Below are 16141 nucleotides of genomic sequence, written 5' to 3'. Positions count from 1 at the left end.
ATATATTTGACAAGCTTATGCTAGCCAATTCCTTTGTTTTCTGATGCCTTGTTCATTTGACTAGACTAACGGCTAAGAATTCTGTTTTTTACTATACTGGCGCGCAGAGCGCTATGGCTTATATCATGGTCAGCTGTCGTGACTTTAATAAATAAGCTACTTAACTTCCCTTCAAGGGGCAGACCCTATTCGGGCCTGGTTTGAAGGAGATTATTGCTTATATCACTGGAGGAAAAGGTCATGCCCTTCCTCAGGATAGGTCTAAATCAAGGGCAAAAAAAAAAAAAAAAAAAAAAAGTCTAATTTTCGTACCTTTTAAAAACTTCAGGGCAGGTGTGGCATCCTCTTCCTCTAAGGCAAAACAAGAGGGAATTTTTGCTCAGTCCAAGGCGGTCTGGAGACAATTGGACCTGGAACAAAGATAAGCAGGCCAAGGAGCCTGCTGCTGCCTCTAAGGCAGCATGAAGGAACGGACCCCTATCCGGTAACGGATCCTATAGGGGGCAGACTTTCATTCTTTGCCCAGGCGTGGGCAAGAGATGCCCAGGATCCCTAGGCATTGGAATTTATATCCCAGAGATATCTTCTGGATTTCAAAGATTCCCCCCCAAAAAAAGGGGAGATTTCGCCTTTCACATTTATCTGCAAACCAGATAAAGAAGGAGGCATTCTTACATTGTGTACGAGATCCATCCAGTTCCAAGAGAGGAACAGGGACAGAGTTTTTACTCAAATCTGTTTGTGGTTCCCAAGGAGAGGGAACCTTCAGACCTATTTTGGATCTAAAGATCTTAAACAAATTCCTCAGAATTCCGTCATTTAAGATGGAAACTATTCGTACCATCTTAACTATGATCCAGGAGAGTCAATAGAGGACTACAATGGATTTGAAGGATGCTTATTCTCACATTGTGATGCATAAAGATCACCATCGTTTTTCAGGTTTGCCTTTCTAGACAGGCATTACCAGTTTGTAGCTCTTTCCTTTGGGATATCTACAGCCCCAAGAATCTTTATGGAGGTTCTGGGGTCGCTTTGGCGGTCCTTAGACCGCGGGGCATAGAAGTGGCCCCTTATTTAGACGACATCCTGATACAGGCGTCAAACATCCAAATTGCCCAGTCTCATACGGACGTAGTACTGGCATTTCTGAGATCACATGGGTGGAAAGTGAACAAGGAAAGAGTTCTCTATCCCCAATCTCAAGGGTTTCCCTCCTAGGGACTCTGATAGATTCTGTAGAAATGAAAATTTACCTGACGGAGTCCAGGTTGTCAAAGTTTCTAAATTTCTGCCGTGTTTTTTCATCCCATCCGCGCCCTTCGGTGGCTCAGTACATGAATGAAATCGGCTTAATGGTAGCGGCAAGGGACATAGTACCGTTTGCACGTCTACATTTCAGACCGCTGCAACTATGCATGCTCAGTCAGAGGAACGGGGATTACACAGATTTGTCCCCCTGTTAAACCTGGACCAAGAGACCAGAGATTCTCTTCTCTGGTGACTATGTTGGGTCCATCTGTCCAAGGGTATGACCTTCCGCAGGTCAGATGGGACAATTGTTACAATAGATGCCAGCCTTTTAGGTTGGGATGCAGTCTGGAACTCCCTGAAGGCTCAGGGATAGTGGACTTAGGAGGAGACCCTCCTTCTAATAAATATTCTGGAACTGGGAGTGATATTCCATGCTCTTCAGACTTGGCCTCAGTTAGCAACTCTGAGGTACATCATACTCAGTCGGACAATATACACGACTGTGGCTTACATCAGCCATCAAGGGGGAACAGAAATTCCCTAGCAATGTTAGAAGTCTTACAATAATTCACTGGACAGAGACTCACTCTTGTCTATCAGCTATCCATATCCCAGGTGTTGAGAACTGGGAGGTGGATTTTCTAAGTCGTCAGACTTTTCTTCCGGGGGAGTGGGATTTCCTCCGGAGGTCAAGACCAAGCAGGAGAGGGCTTTGGTGTTTTTGACAGCGCCTGCGTAGCCACGCAGGACCTGGTATGCAGATCTGGTGGACATGTCATCCTTTCCATCACGGTCTCTGCTTCTGAGACAGGTCCCTCTACCTCAGGGTCTTTTCAACCATCTAAGTAGAATCAATCTGAGATGGACTGCCTGGAGACTGAACGCTTGATGTTATCAAAGCATGGCTTCTCCGAGTCAGTCATTGATACCTTAATACAGACATGAAAGCCTGTCTCTAGGAAAATTGAACATAGATATGGTGTAAATATCTGATTGTTATGAATCCAAGGGTTACTCATGGAGTAAAGTCTGGATTCCCAGGATATTATCTTTTCTCCAAGATGTTTTTGAGTAAAGGGTTGTGGTTGTCAGCTAATTCCTTAAAAGGGGACAGATTTTTACTCTGTCTATTTTTTTGCACAAGCGTCTGGCAGGTATTCTAGACGTTCAGGCATTTGGTCAGGCTTTGGTTAGATCCAAGCCTGTGTTTAAAACTGTTGCTCCGCCATGGAGCTTAAACCTGATTCTTAAGGTTCTTCAAGAAGTTCCGTTTGAACCTTTTTTGTTCCATAGATATCAATCTTTATCTTGGAAAGTTCCTTTTGGGTAGCTAATTCCTCGACTCGTAGAGTCTCCAAGTTATCTGTGTTACAATGTGATTCTCCTTATCTGGTCCTTCGTACGGATAAGGTAGTCCTGCGTACCAACCTGGGTTTTTTCCTAAGGTGGTATCTAACAAGTACATCACTCAAGAGATAGTTGTTCCATGCTTGTATCCTAATCCTTCCTCAAAGAAGGAACGTCTATTACACAATATTGGACGTGGTTTGTGCTTTAAAGTTTTACTTACAAGCTACTACAGTTTTCATCAAACGTTCACCTTGTTTGTTGTCTATTCTGGACAGAGGAGAGGTCAAAAGACTTCAGCAGCCTCTCTGTCTTTTTGGTTAAAAAGCATAATTAATTTAGCTTATGAGACTGCTGGACAGCAGCCTCCTGAAGGGATTACAGCTCATTCTACTAGAGCTGTGGTTTTCACTTGGGCCTTTTTTAAATGTGGCTTCTGTTGAACAGATTTACAAGACGGAGTCTTGGTCTGCGCTTCATACTTTTCAAATTTAACAAATTTGATACCTTGCTTCTTCGGAGGCTATTTTTGGGAGAAAGGGTTTTTTACAGGCAGTGGTAACTTCCGTTTAAGTACCTGCCTTGTCCCTCCCATCATCCGTGTACTTTAGCTTTGGTATTGGTATCCCACAAGTAATGGATGATCCGTGGACTGGATACACTTAACAAGAGAAAACATAATTTATGCTTACCTGATAAATTTATTTCTCTTGTAGTGTATCCAGTCCACGGCCCGCCCTGTCACTTTAAGGCAGGTAATTTTTTCATTTGAACTACAGTCACCACTGCACCCTATGGTTTTTCCTTTCTCTGCATGTTTTCGGTCGAATGACTGAATATGGCAGTTAGGGGAGGAGCTATATAGCAGCTTTGCTGTGGGTGGACTCTTGCAACTTCCTGTTGGGAAGGAGAATATATTCCATAAGTAATGGATGATCCGTGGACTGGATACACTACAAGAGAAATAAATTTATCAGGTAAGCATAAATTATGTTTTTCTCCAACAAAATATTACTAAACAATTCAATACTCCTTTTTATCCCCCTTTTCTCTCTCTCGCTGTCTTTCTCATTCGCAATCTCTCTCTCTTTTTCTCCCTCTCGCTTTCTTTTTTCTCTCTCTCGCTCTTTCTATTTCTCGCTCTTTCTCTCTCTTCTATATTTTTTTAGACCTTAAGCATTGTGTTTTATAGTTTAAAGGGACATAAAACCCAATTTGTATCTTTCATGATTTAGATAGAACATAACATTTTAAATAACTTATTTACTTCTATTATCAAATTTTCTTAGTTTTCTTGTTATCCTTTGTGGAAAAGCAGAAATGTAAGCTGAAGAGTGTGCACGTGTCTGCAGCACTATATAGCAGCAGTTTTGCAACAATGTTATACATTAGCAGGGGCACTAGATGGCCGCACTATTTCCTGTTGTGTAGTGCTTCAGGCATGTGCACGCTACCTACCTAGGTATCTCTTTAACAAAGAATAACATGAGAATGAAACAAATTTGATGATAGAAGTAAATTGGAAACTTTTTAAAAATTGTGTCCTCTATCTGAATCATGAAATAATTTTTTGGGGTTTAATGTCCCTTTAAAGGGACAATAAATAGCTTGAGAAAGGAGATGGTAGTACAATATTTAATTACTTGCAAATTAAAGTATACTGCAAAGTTGTTGTTTTTTTGTACTATTTTGTTCCTCTTCCCCATATCTATTTCTTCTGCTGAGTACAATTAGGTACAGACACAACGGGCAATAAAGAGAGCATGCACACAATGCTGTTAAATAGTTACTTTAATGAACCTATCTTTTCTCCAGTTTTTAATATTGGGAGATCCTTTTAATATTTTACCATATTAAAAAAACAAAAAACAAATATCTTGCACATTAGTTCCAAAGATCTTTTTCATATGTTGAAATGAGGTGCCATTTATGTGACTATTAATAACAGCTATTTTGCCAGTTCCTATTAATCAGTTAAGTCCTAGGCCATGTGGTAAGAGTACTTTGAGTCCTGTTCGGAGGAAAGCATGATATAAATAGCGCATCTATTCTAACACAATTAATTAGGGAAAACAGGACAGCATGTGACAAGACTTGCATTGAAAACTAACAGCTTATTTTACATGCAATGTGTCCCTGCAGGTGTGTTCATCTTGTGCTTTGGCCTATTTTACATACCAGGAGAAGCAGCTCTTCCTATATCACCACCAGAGCCAGATTTGTTGCTTTACTAGCGGTACAGACAATTCTTTTTTTCTACTTCTGGGGCATCTTTCAAATAAGTCTTCTTCACGATACTGCAACATCACAGAGAAGAGTGTGAACTAGTAAGTTACAGTTGTTAATTGAATAAATAGCTTCCATTTATGTATCTTTATTAAGTGTGATCAAAAATGAGAATAATTGAATTCAGCTGCATATTTTAAAGCAAGCTAATTTTAATATACTAATTTTGCATCTGCTCTCTTAATCCCTGAGAAAACATAAGTATGTTAAGGGGACATTAAACACTTTGAGATGGTAATATAAAATGATAAATAGGGTATATAAAAAAAAACCACTCTACAATATACTTTCATTATTTATTTTGTCCCCTTTTTCTGTATTTCCATTCTGAAATTATGAGCTTTTCAGTTCCTGTTAGAAATGAAAATGCTGAACACCGTTATATTCCACACAGCCATTGGCTGCACCATCTAGTGACCTATTTATAACTGTCTCTAATTCGTCACAGCAGAGAAGGTAACCTAGGTTACAACATGGCATATTCCATTGTTTTATAGACATTAAAACTTTGCACTTATTTTGTCACTGTCTGAACAACTAATTACATTTAAAAATGTTGTTCTCATACTAATCTTTGTTTTTGAATGCATCACTCTATCTAGCATTTACAGTATCTAGTGTTTAATGTCCCTTTAAGTAATAATTGCATCACAAGTTCTATTGCTATTTAATTATTTTAATGTAAAATCATGAATTAAAGGGATACTAAACCCAAATGTTGTCTTTCATGATTCAGGTACAGCATGCAATTTGAAGCAACTTTCTAATTCACTCCTATTATCAATTTTTCCTCGTTCACATGTTATCTTGATTTTAAAAAGCTAGACTGTAAGCTTAAAAGCCATCCCATTTTTGGTTCAGCACCTGGGTAGTGCTTGCTGATTGGTGGCTAAATGTAGCAAACCAATCAGCAAGCGCTAACCAGGTGCTGAAGCAAAAATGGGCCGGCTCCTAACCTTACATTAAAGACAACAAGATAACAAATAAAATTTGTTAATAGGAGCAAATGAGAAAGTTGCTTAAAATTGCATGCTCTATCTGAATCATGAAAGAAAACATTTGGGTTTAGTATCCCTTTAAACTATACCTTGCACTAATCATTAGTTATGTGCTGTCCTAAGCACTTGGGAACCAACTGCCCCCAAACCTAATAATTATAGCTCATGTTTGTGTCATAAAATCCTTCCAACTGGTGGCATGGGAGGGTAAACCCCGCCCACCAGAAAAACAGGGATTGAAGATTTGTTATAACATTTCATAAATCTAACATTTGGAGGGTATATGAGTGGGAATATACCATGCCAAAAAAATGTGTTGCTCCCACTATATCCTGTTATCCTAGTCACATGCCTCGTTGCCCTGGTCGCTGGATACTGTAAGTCACACAATGCACTTTTAGATAAATCTGGACCGTCTATCATAAAAGGGTGGGTTCACAGGGAAGTGCAAAACATTAGATTAGTGTTCAGTGTGTATTTCCAATCACTTTTTATACCAGCTGCAGAGTATAGAATGTATGAGAAATTGCATTTTCAGGTTTATTTGTGCGTATGAAATTGCTGTTTTTGTGCTTTGAAACCAAAGCATATTGAAATGGGTTGACCTGGTAGGTAAAATGAGATCTCATTATGTTATCACTCTGTGTACACACATTTGCTTCCTTATCTTGTGTCTGTTTGTAAACCAAAGCCCAATACTTAGAGAGAATAATAGAAAATTATAATTTCTTTAGGTCTTGCTTATGCCCTTCACTGGGAGTTTCATTTCTTCTGATGGCTGTGTTTACATAGTCTGTCAATTACTTGGACTTAAAGGGACAGGAAACCACAACATTTTATTTCATGATTTGGATAGAACATACAATTTCTTCTGTTATGTGTGATCAGTCCACGGGTCATCATTACTTCTGGGATATAACTCCTCCCCAACAGGAAATGCAAGAGGATTCACCCAGCAGAGCTGATATAGCTCCTCCCCTCTACGTCAGTCCCAGTCATTCTCTTGCACCCAACAACTAGATAGGATGTGTGAGAGGACTATGGTGATTATACTTAGTTTTTATGACTTCAATCAAAAGTTTGTTATTTTACAATAGCACCGGAGCGTGTTATTACTTCTCTGGCAGAGTTTGAAGAAGAATCTACCAGAGTTTTTTACTATGATTTTAACCGGAGTAGTTAAGATCATATTGCTGTTCTCGGCCATCTGAGGGAGGTAAAAGCTTCAGATCAGGGGACAGCGGGCAGATGAATCTGCATTGAGGTATGTAGCAGTTTTTATTTTCTGAATGGAATTGATGAAAAAATCCTGCCATACCGTTATAATGACATGTATGTATACACTTCAGTATTCTGGGGATGGTATTTCACCGGAACTACTCTGTTAAAGGTCACTAATCCTTTTAATAAGTATTTGTCATGTTAAACGTTTTTGCTGGAATGTAGAATCGTTTACATTGCTGAGGTACTGAGTGAATAAATATTTGGGCATTATTTTCCACTTGGCAGTTGTTTGCTTTAATTGTGACAGTTTCGTTTCTCTTCACTGCTGTGTGTGAGAGGGAGGGGCCGTTTTTGGCGCTCTTTGCTACGCATCAAAAATTTCCAGTCAGCTACTTTTATATTTCCTGCATGATCCGGTTCATCTCTGACAGATCTAAGGGGTCTTCAAACTTCTTTGAAGGGAGGTATATTCTCTCAGCAGAGCTGTGAGAATTTTATATTGACTGTGAATAAAAACGTTGCTCTGTATTTTTATTTCAAATTTAATTATTGTTATTTTACTAATGGGAACAAAACCTTTGCTAAAAGTTGTGTTGTTTTAAAGTTTGATGCTATAACTGTTTTTCAGTTCATTATCTCAACTGTCATTTAATCGTTTAGTACCTCTTTGAGGCACAGTACGTTTTTGCTAAAAAAGATTTTAACCAGGTTGCAAGTTATTGCTAGTGTGTTAAACATGTCTGACTCAGAGGAAGATATCTGTGTCATTTGTTCCAATGCCAAGGTGGAGCCCAATAGAAATTTATGTACTAACTGTATTGATGCTACTTTAAATAAAAGTCAATCTGTACAATGTGAACAAATTTCACCAAACTGCGAGGGGAGAGTTATGCCGACTAACTCGCCTCACGCGGCAGTACCTGCATCTCCCGCCCGGGAGGTGCGTGATATTATGGCGCCTAGTACATCTGGGCGGCCATTACAGATAACATTACATGATATGGCTACTGTTATGACTGAAGTTTTGTCTAAATTACCAGAACTAAGAGGCAAGCGCGATCACTCTGGGGTGAGAACAGAGTGCGCTGACAATACTAGGGCCATGTCTGATACTGCGTCACAGCTTGCAGAGCATGAGGACGGAGAGCTTCATTCTGTGGGTGACGGTTCTGATCCAAACAGATTGGATTCAGATATTTCAAATTTTAAATTTAAATTAGAGAACCTCCGTGTATTACTAGGGGAGGTCTTAGCAGCTCTCAATGATTGTAACACCGTTGCAATACCAGAGAAACTGTGTAGGTTGGATAAATACTTTGCGGTACCGGCGAGTACTGACGTTTTTCCTATACCTAAGAGATTAACTGAAATTGTTACTAAGGAGTGGGATAGACCCGGTGTGCCGTTCTCACCCCCTCCAATATTTAGAAAAATGTTTCCAATAGACGCCACCACTCGGGACTTATGGCAAACGGTCCCTAAGGTGGAGGGAGCAGTTTCTACTTTAGCTAAGCGTACCACTATCCCGGTGGAGGATAGCTGTGCTTTTTCAGATCCAATGGATAAAAAATTAGAGGGTTACCTTAAGAAAATGTTTGTTCAACAAGGTTTTATATTGCAACCCCTTGCATGTATCGCGCCGATTACGGCTGCGGCAGCATTTTGGATTGAGTCTCTGGAAGAGAACCTTAGTTCATCTACGCTAGACGACATTATGGACAGGCTTAGAGTCCTTAAACTAGCTAATTCATTCATTTCGGAGGCCGTAGTACATTTAACCAAACTTACGGCTAAGAACTCAGGATTCGCCATACAGGCACGTAGGGCACTGTGGCTAAAATCCTGGTCAGCTGATGTTACTTCTAAGTCCAAATTACTTAATATACCTTTCAAGGGGCAGTCTTTATTTGGGCCCGGTTTGAAAGAAATTATCGCTGACATTACAGGAGGTAAGGGCCACGCCCTACCTCAAGACAAAGCCAAAGCTAAGGCTAGACAGTCTAATTTTCGTCCCTTTCGGAATTTCAAAACAGGAGCAGCATCAACCTCCACTGCACCAAAACAGGAAGGAGCTGTTGCTCGTTACAGGCAAGGCTGGAAACCTAACCAGTCCTGGAACAAGGGCAAACAGGCCAGGAAACCTGCTGCTGCCCCAAAGACAGCATGAACCGAGAGCCCCCGATCCGGGACCGGATCTAGTGGGGGGCAGACTTTCTCTCTTCGCCCAGGCCTGGGCAAGAGATGTTCAGGATCCTTGGGCGCTAGAGATCATATCTCAGGGATACCTTCTAGACTTCAAATTATCTCCCCCAAGAGGGAGATTTCATCTGTCAAGGTTGTCAACAAACCAGATAAAGAGAGAAGCGTTTCTACGCTGCGTACAAGATCTGTTATTAATGGGAGTGATCCATCCGGTTCCGCAGTCGGAACAAGGACAAGGGTTCTACTCAAACCTGTTTGTGGTTCCCAAAAAAGAGGGAACTTTCAGGCCAATCTTAGATTTAAAGATTCTAAACAAATTCCTAAGAGTTCCATCGTTCAAAATGGAAACTATTCGGACAATCTTACCCATGATCCAAAAGGGTCAGTACCTGACCACAGTGGATTTAAAAGATGCTTACCTTCACATACCGATTCACAAAGATCATCACCGGTATCTAAGGTTTGCCTTCCTAGACAGGCACTACCAGTTCGTAGCTCTTCCATTCGGATTGGCTACGGCCCCAAGAATCTTCACAAAGGTTCTAGGTGCCCTCCTGGCGGTACTAAGACCGCGAGGGATTTCGGTAGCTCCGTACCTAGACGACATTCTAATACAAGCTTCAAGCTTTCAAACTGCCAAGTCTCATACAGAGTTAGTTCTGGCATTTCTAAGGTCGCATGGATGGAAAGTGAACGAAAAGAAGAGTTCTCTTTTTCCTCTCACAAGAGTTCCATTCTTGGGGACTCTTATAGATTCTGTAGAAATGAAGATTTACCTGACAGAAGACAGGTTAACAAAGCTTCAAGATACATGCCGTGTCCTTCATTCCATTCAACACCCGTCAGTAGCTCAATGCATGGAGGTGATCGGCTTAATGGTAGCGGCAATGGACATAGTACCTTTTGCACGCCTACACCTCAGACCGCTGCAATTGTGCATGCTAAGTCAGTGGAATGGGGATTACTCAGATTTGTCCCCTACTCTGAATCTGAATCAAGAGACCAGAAATTCTCTTCTATGGTGGCTTTATCGGCCACACCTGTCCAGGGGGATGCCATTCAGCAGGCCAGACTGGACAATCGTAACAACAGACGCCAGCCTACTAGGTTGGGGCGCTGTCTGGAATTCTCTGAAGGCTCAGGGATTATGGAATCAGGAGGAGAGTCTCCTTCCAATAAACATTCTGGAATTGAGAGCAGTTCTCAATGCCCTTCTGGCTTGGCCCCAATTAACAACTCGGGGGTTCATCAGGTTTCAGTCGGACAATATCACGACTGTAGCTTACATCAACCATCAGGGAGGGACAAGGAGCTCCCTAGCAATGATGGAAGTATCAAAGATAATTCGCTGGGCAGAGTCTCACTCTTGCCACCTGTCAGCAATCCACATCCCGGGAGTGGAGAACTGGGAGGCGGATTTCTTGAGTCGCCAGACTTTTCATCCGGGAGAGTGGGAACTTCATCCGGAGGTCTTTGCCCAAATACTTCGACGTTGGGGCAAACCAGAGATAGATCTCATGGCGTCTCGCCAGAACGCCAAACTTCCTCACTACGGGTCCAGATCCAGGGATCCGGGAGCGGTTCTGATAGATGCTTTGACAGCACCTTGGAACTTCGGGATGGCTTATGTGTTTCCACCCTTCCCGCTGCTTCCTCGATTGATTGCCAAAATCAAACAGGAGAGAGCATCTGTGATTCTAATAGCGCCTGCATGGCCACGCAGGACTTGGTATGCAGATCTAGTGGACATGTCATCCTGTCCGCCTTGGTCTCTACCTCTAAGACAGGACCTTCTGATACAGGGTCCATTCAAACATCAAAATCTAACTTCTCTGAAACTGACTGCTTGGAAATTGAACGCTTGATTTTATCAAAACGTGGTTTTTCTGAGTCGGTTATTGATACCCTGATACAGGCTAGGAAGCCTGTTACCAGAAAGATTTACCATAAAATATGGCGCAAATACCTATACTGGTGTGAATCCAAACGTTACTCCTGGAGTAAGGTTAGGATCCCTAGGATATTGTCCTTTCTACAAGAAGGTTTAGAAAAGGGTTTATCAGCCAGTTCATTAAAGGGACAGATTTCAGCTCTGTCCATCTTGTTACACAGACGTCTGTCAGAAAATCCAGACGTCCAGGCCTTTTGTCAGGCTTTAGCTAGGATCAAGCCTGTGTTTAAAACCGTTGCTCCGCCATGGAGTTTAAACTTAGTTCTTAACGTTTTACAGGGTGTTCCGTTTGAACCCCTTCATTCCATTGATATAAAATTGTTATCTTGGAAAGTTCTGTTTTTAATGGCTATCTCCTCGGCTCGAAGAGTCTCTGAGTTATCAGCATTACATTGTGATTCTCCTTATCTGATTTTTCACTCAGACAAGGTAGTTCTGCGTACTAAACCTGGGTTCTTACCTAAGGTAGTCACCGACAGGAATATCAATCAAGAGATTGTTGTTCCATCCTTGTGTCCAAATCCTTCTTCAAAGAAGGAACGTCTTCTACACAATCTGGATGTAGTTCGTGCCCTCAAGTTCTACTTGCAGGCAACTAAAGATTTTCGCCAAACTTCTTCCCTGTTTGTCGTTTATTCTGGACAGAGGAGAGGTCAAAAAGCTTCTGCTACTTCTCTCTCTTTTTGGCTTCGTAGCATAATACGTTTAGCCTATGAGACTGCTGGACAGCAGCCTCCTGAAAGAATTACAGCTCACTCCACTAGAGCTGTGGCTTCCACTTGGGCCTTTAAGAATGAGGCCTCTGTTGAACAGATTTGCAAGGCTGCAACTTGGTCTTCGCTTCATACTTTTTCCAAATTTTACAAATTTGACACTTTTGCTTCTTCGGAGGCTATTTTTGGGAGAAAGGTTCTTCAGGCAGTGGTTCCTTCTGTATAATGAGCCTGCCTATCCCTCCCGTCATCCGTGTACTTTTGCTTTGGTATTGGTATCCCAGAAGTAATGATGACCCGTGGACTGATCACACATAACAGAAGAAAGCATAATTTATGCTTACCTGATAAATTCCTTTCTTCTGTTGTGTGATCAGTCCACGGCCCGCCCTGTTTTTAAGGCAGGTAAATATCTTTTAAATTATACTCCAGTCACCACTTCACCCTTGGTTACTCCTTTCTCGTTGATTCTTGGTCGAATGACTGGGACTGACGTAGAGGGGAGGAGCTATATCAGCTCTGCTGGGTGAATCCTCTTGCATTTCCTGTTGGGGAGGAGTTATATCCCAGAAGTAATGATGACCCGTGGACTGATCACACAACAGAAGAAAGGAATTTATCAGGTAAGCATAAATTATGCTTTTATACAACTTTCCAATTTACTTCTCTTATCAAATTTGATTCATTCTCTTGTTATCCTTTGCTTAAGGAGCAACATTACACTACTGGCAGAAAGATGAACACATCTAGTCAGCCAATCACAAAAGAAAATATGTGTGCAGGCACCAATTAGCAGCATCTCCCACTTGTGTAGGATACGTGCGTATTCTTTTTCAACAAGGGATACCAAGAGAACAAATCACATTTTAAAAATGGAAGTGAATTTAAAAGTGTCTTAAAATTACATGTTCTATCGGAATCATGCAACTTTAATTTCTTTCCTAAGATATGGAGAGTCCACAACGTCATTCAATTACTAGTGGTAATATCACTCCTGGCGAGCAGGAGGAGGCAAAGAGCACCACAGCAAAGCTTTTAAGTGTCACTCTCCTATCCATAATCCCCAGTCATTCTCTTTGCCTCTGTCAATGGTGGAGGTAAAGTTTGGTGTCTGAAGAAATGTAATTCCTTTTTCGGGTACTTTTCCCTTCAAGCAAGGATTTCGGTTTAGCTGAGTCCACGTCCATCTCTTCGGTAGAGTAGTGGTGGCTTTTAAGCAGTTAGGAAGTTATGAGGTAGTCCTTGCTTTGTTTCCTCACACATTGGTGCCCATGGTACAGAAAGCCAGAGTTGGTTACTCTGTTCTTTCTTTTTCTACAGGTCTCTGTAAGGAGTATGTGTCCTTTTACGCCTTGTGAGCTGTCTTCCTGCCGGACAGCTAGACTGCAAGTAAGTGCTTTTGTCTTCTAGGTTTTGGACACTTGCACTTCCGAAGAATATAATTCAACTTCTATGGGATATTAGCACTGCTGTCTTAATCAGTGCATGGGTGACAGGGGTTAACTGCAATTACCCCTAAGTGAGTAAAAATGTACGTAGAGTCACCAGCACTGGATATTTTTATAAACCTTTTATTGGAATAGCTTAAAACAGCAAAGTTTCGGGGTATAACCCCATAATCATGCATGATTAAGGGGTTAAACCCCGAAACGTTGCTGTTTTAAGCTATTCCAATAAAAGGTTTATAAAAAATATCCAGTGCTGGTGACTCTACGTACATTTTTACTTCCGAAGAATATGTCATATGCAGTAGATGGGGACATTTTTAAAATCCTTTATACAGGATTTTCTTTGGCAGTGGACAGGCACATTATGTATGTTGAGACTAGGGTTAATCTTCCCTTTATTGGGACATTTTTTCCTCTTTTGGCTAATTTTGTTGAAATACTTTATTAGTATGTGTGTGGCTTATGTTTTATTCAGGGATTTATGTATAAACTTAAAATTTGGCAGTTGGTTTTATTTGCTTGCTTAGCTAGAACAGGCTAACTGACAGACTGCTTGAGCGTTTGTGTAAATTAAACTCTGGTGTTGTAGTGCGCCTTTTACTTGCTGCATAGTTTCCTCTCTCTGCCGGTCATGTGATTTTGCTCTGCTGTCAAATATTCACGGAGCAGCGTCATTGAATTTCAGGGGCCTATCTATCAAGCTCCTAATAAGCAGCGGTCTAAAGACCGCTGCTCCATAACCCTGTCCGCCTGCTCTGATGAGGCGGACAGGAATCGCCGTACTTAAACCCGATAGAGTACGATCGGGTTGATTGACACTCCCCTGCTGGCCGCGAGTCTGCAGGGGTGGTGTTGCACCAGCAGCTCACAAGAGCTGCTGGTGCAATGCTGAATACGGAGAGCGTATTGCTCTCCGCATTCAGCAATGTCTGTCGGACCTGATCCGCACTGTCGGATCAGGTCCGACAGACATTTCATAAATAGGCCTCTATGTCTCTTCAGTGTCAATCTACTATATCATCGTTTTAGAGACTTCTGGCAGCCAAATTGTGTATAAGTGTTATGGTAAGGCACCTCAGCCTGTCTGAGGTGTAGGGGGCCTGATTGGTTTATTATTTTAAAGAATTTTTGCATAACGTTAAGTGGCTGTGGTATTAAAAATTCTTTAAGTGACAGTGTATTTAAAACATTTCTACAATTTGTGGAATTTTTTATTTAGTATTATTTGACAAATGCTTGTTATGCCTTGAGGCACAATTGTTTTGCCTATGCAATTCTGTGCTGCATGCTTAGCTAGAACACTTCAATTTAAAGATAAATTGTTGCCCTCTGAGCCCAATGTCTCTCAGGATGATGCTGTTCAGTCAATGCCACAGCTTTCTCCTCAAATATCCCAAGCCTCTATGGCGTCATATACAGTGCCCTGAAGTTCCTCTCAACCACCTGGAGGAGTTTATTTGCCTGCAGATTTTGCTGCACAGGTATCTTCTGCGGTATCTGCTGCATTATCTGCTTTTCCTATGCTGGGAAAACTCAAGAGGAAAATTTAGACATTCAGATAGTAAGGTTTCTGTTCCACCTACCGCTACGCAGGTTGCCACTCCCTCACAAGTCTGATGATGAGGATACGCCCCAAGGCAGAACATGCTGCGATGTGCGATCTTATCTCATGTCTGCAGAAAGAACGGAGCAGTCAGTGGCAGTTGAAATAAAATTTGTGCCTGCACTTTTTATTTCTACCTTAGGTGGCACTGTTCCGTTCTTTCTCAATGTAAATATTTTACATCGTTCTTCTCTCTACTTCAATTTCTTCCCCCTTCCTGAACTCCAGTGCGGTGCACGATGTAGGATAACAGCACATTGCATAACAGGTAAGTCAGGGCTTAGCAAAGTATAGGAGCCAACCAAAATACTTAGGAGCCAGATTATTTTTTGAATTTTAATAAATGTATGTGTGTGTATATACATTATTATTCTAAATAAGTTAATTGGCTATGCACAGTATTCAGAAAATGGGGTTGTGGACCCTTTCCAGGCCATTGTGAATATCCCATTAACTCAGTTGCAAAAGCTTCAACCTTTGCCATGTATAAAAAAGAAAACAATATTTAAATGGGGTGGCTATTAACATAATAACATAATAATCATAGTTAAATAAAATACAGCAGTATTATATGTAGTGTTTCTATCCCAGGCTTCCTCTGATTTTTTTTAAAAATATCTCCTTACTGGAATCAATATTTGTGTGTGTATTTATATATATATATATATATATATATATATATATATATATATTCGTATCTATATCAGCATGAAGGGTTGCCCCCGGTCCGGGATCGGTTCAAGTGGGAGGTATACTTTCCCTGTTTTGTGAAGTGTGGAGTCGAATTGTCCCAGATCCTTGGGCTGTGGATATAGTATCTCAGGGTTACAAAATAGAATTCAAAACTTTCCCACCCAGGGGCAGATTCAAGGGGCATTCTTGAACTGCGTTCAGGACCTTTCCTCCCTGGGAATGATTGTTCCAGTAAGGGAACAGGGTCTAGGATTCTATTCAAATCTGTTCGTGGTTCCCAAATAAGAGGGAACTTTTCAACCCATTTTAGATCTAAAGTGCCTCAACAAGTTTCTCAGGGTACCGTCCTTCAAAATGGAAACCATTCTTTCCATTCTTCCTTTGGTCCAAGAGGGTCAGTTCATGACGACCATAGACCTGAA

At 41.2% G+C, this 16141-nt stretch overlaps 1 protein-coding gene across 5 annotated transcripts in view; it reads left to right on the top strand.

The window, feature by feature from the left end:
• Positions 1-16141, top strand: part of CDKL5 (cyclin dependent kinase like 5) — a 1071204-nt gene that overhangs the window by 203239 nt on the left and 851824 nt on the right. For 4 of the 5 annotated variants that reach the window (XM_053706416.1, XM_053706408.1, XM_053706409.1 and 1 more), the window contains exon 3: positions 4744-4928. The exons of the other annotated variant lie outside the window; for it this stretch is intronic. The gene's annotated coding sequence lies outside the window, so the exon portion shown is untranslated. The remainder of the gene's footprint in view (positions 1-4743; positions 4929-16141) is intronic. 5 annotated transcript variants of the gene reach the window in all.

This window comes from Bombina bombina, chromosome 3, assembly GCF_027579735.1.
Source record: "Bombina bombina isolate aBomBom1 chromosome 3, aBomBom1.pri, whole genome shotgun sequence".
Classification (NCBI taxonomy): Eukaryota; Metazoa; Chordata; class Amphibia; order Anura; family Bombinatoridae; genus Bombina; species Bombina bombina.
This window is presented reverse-complemented; position numbering and strand designations above follow the sequence as displayed.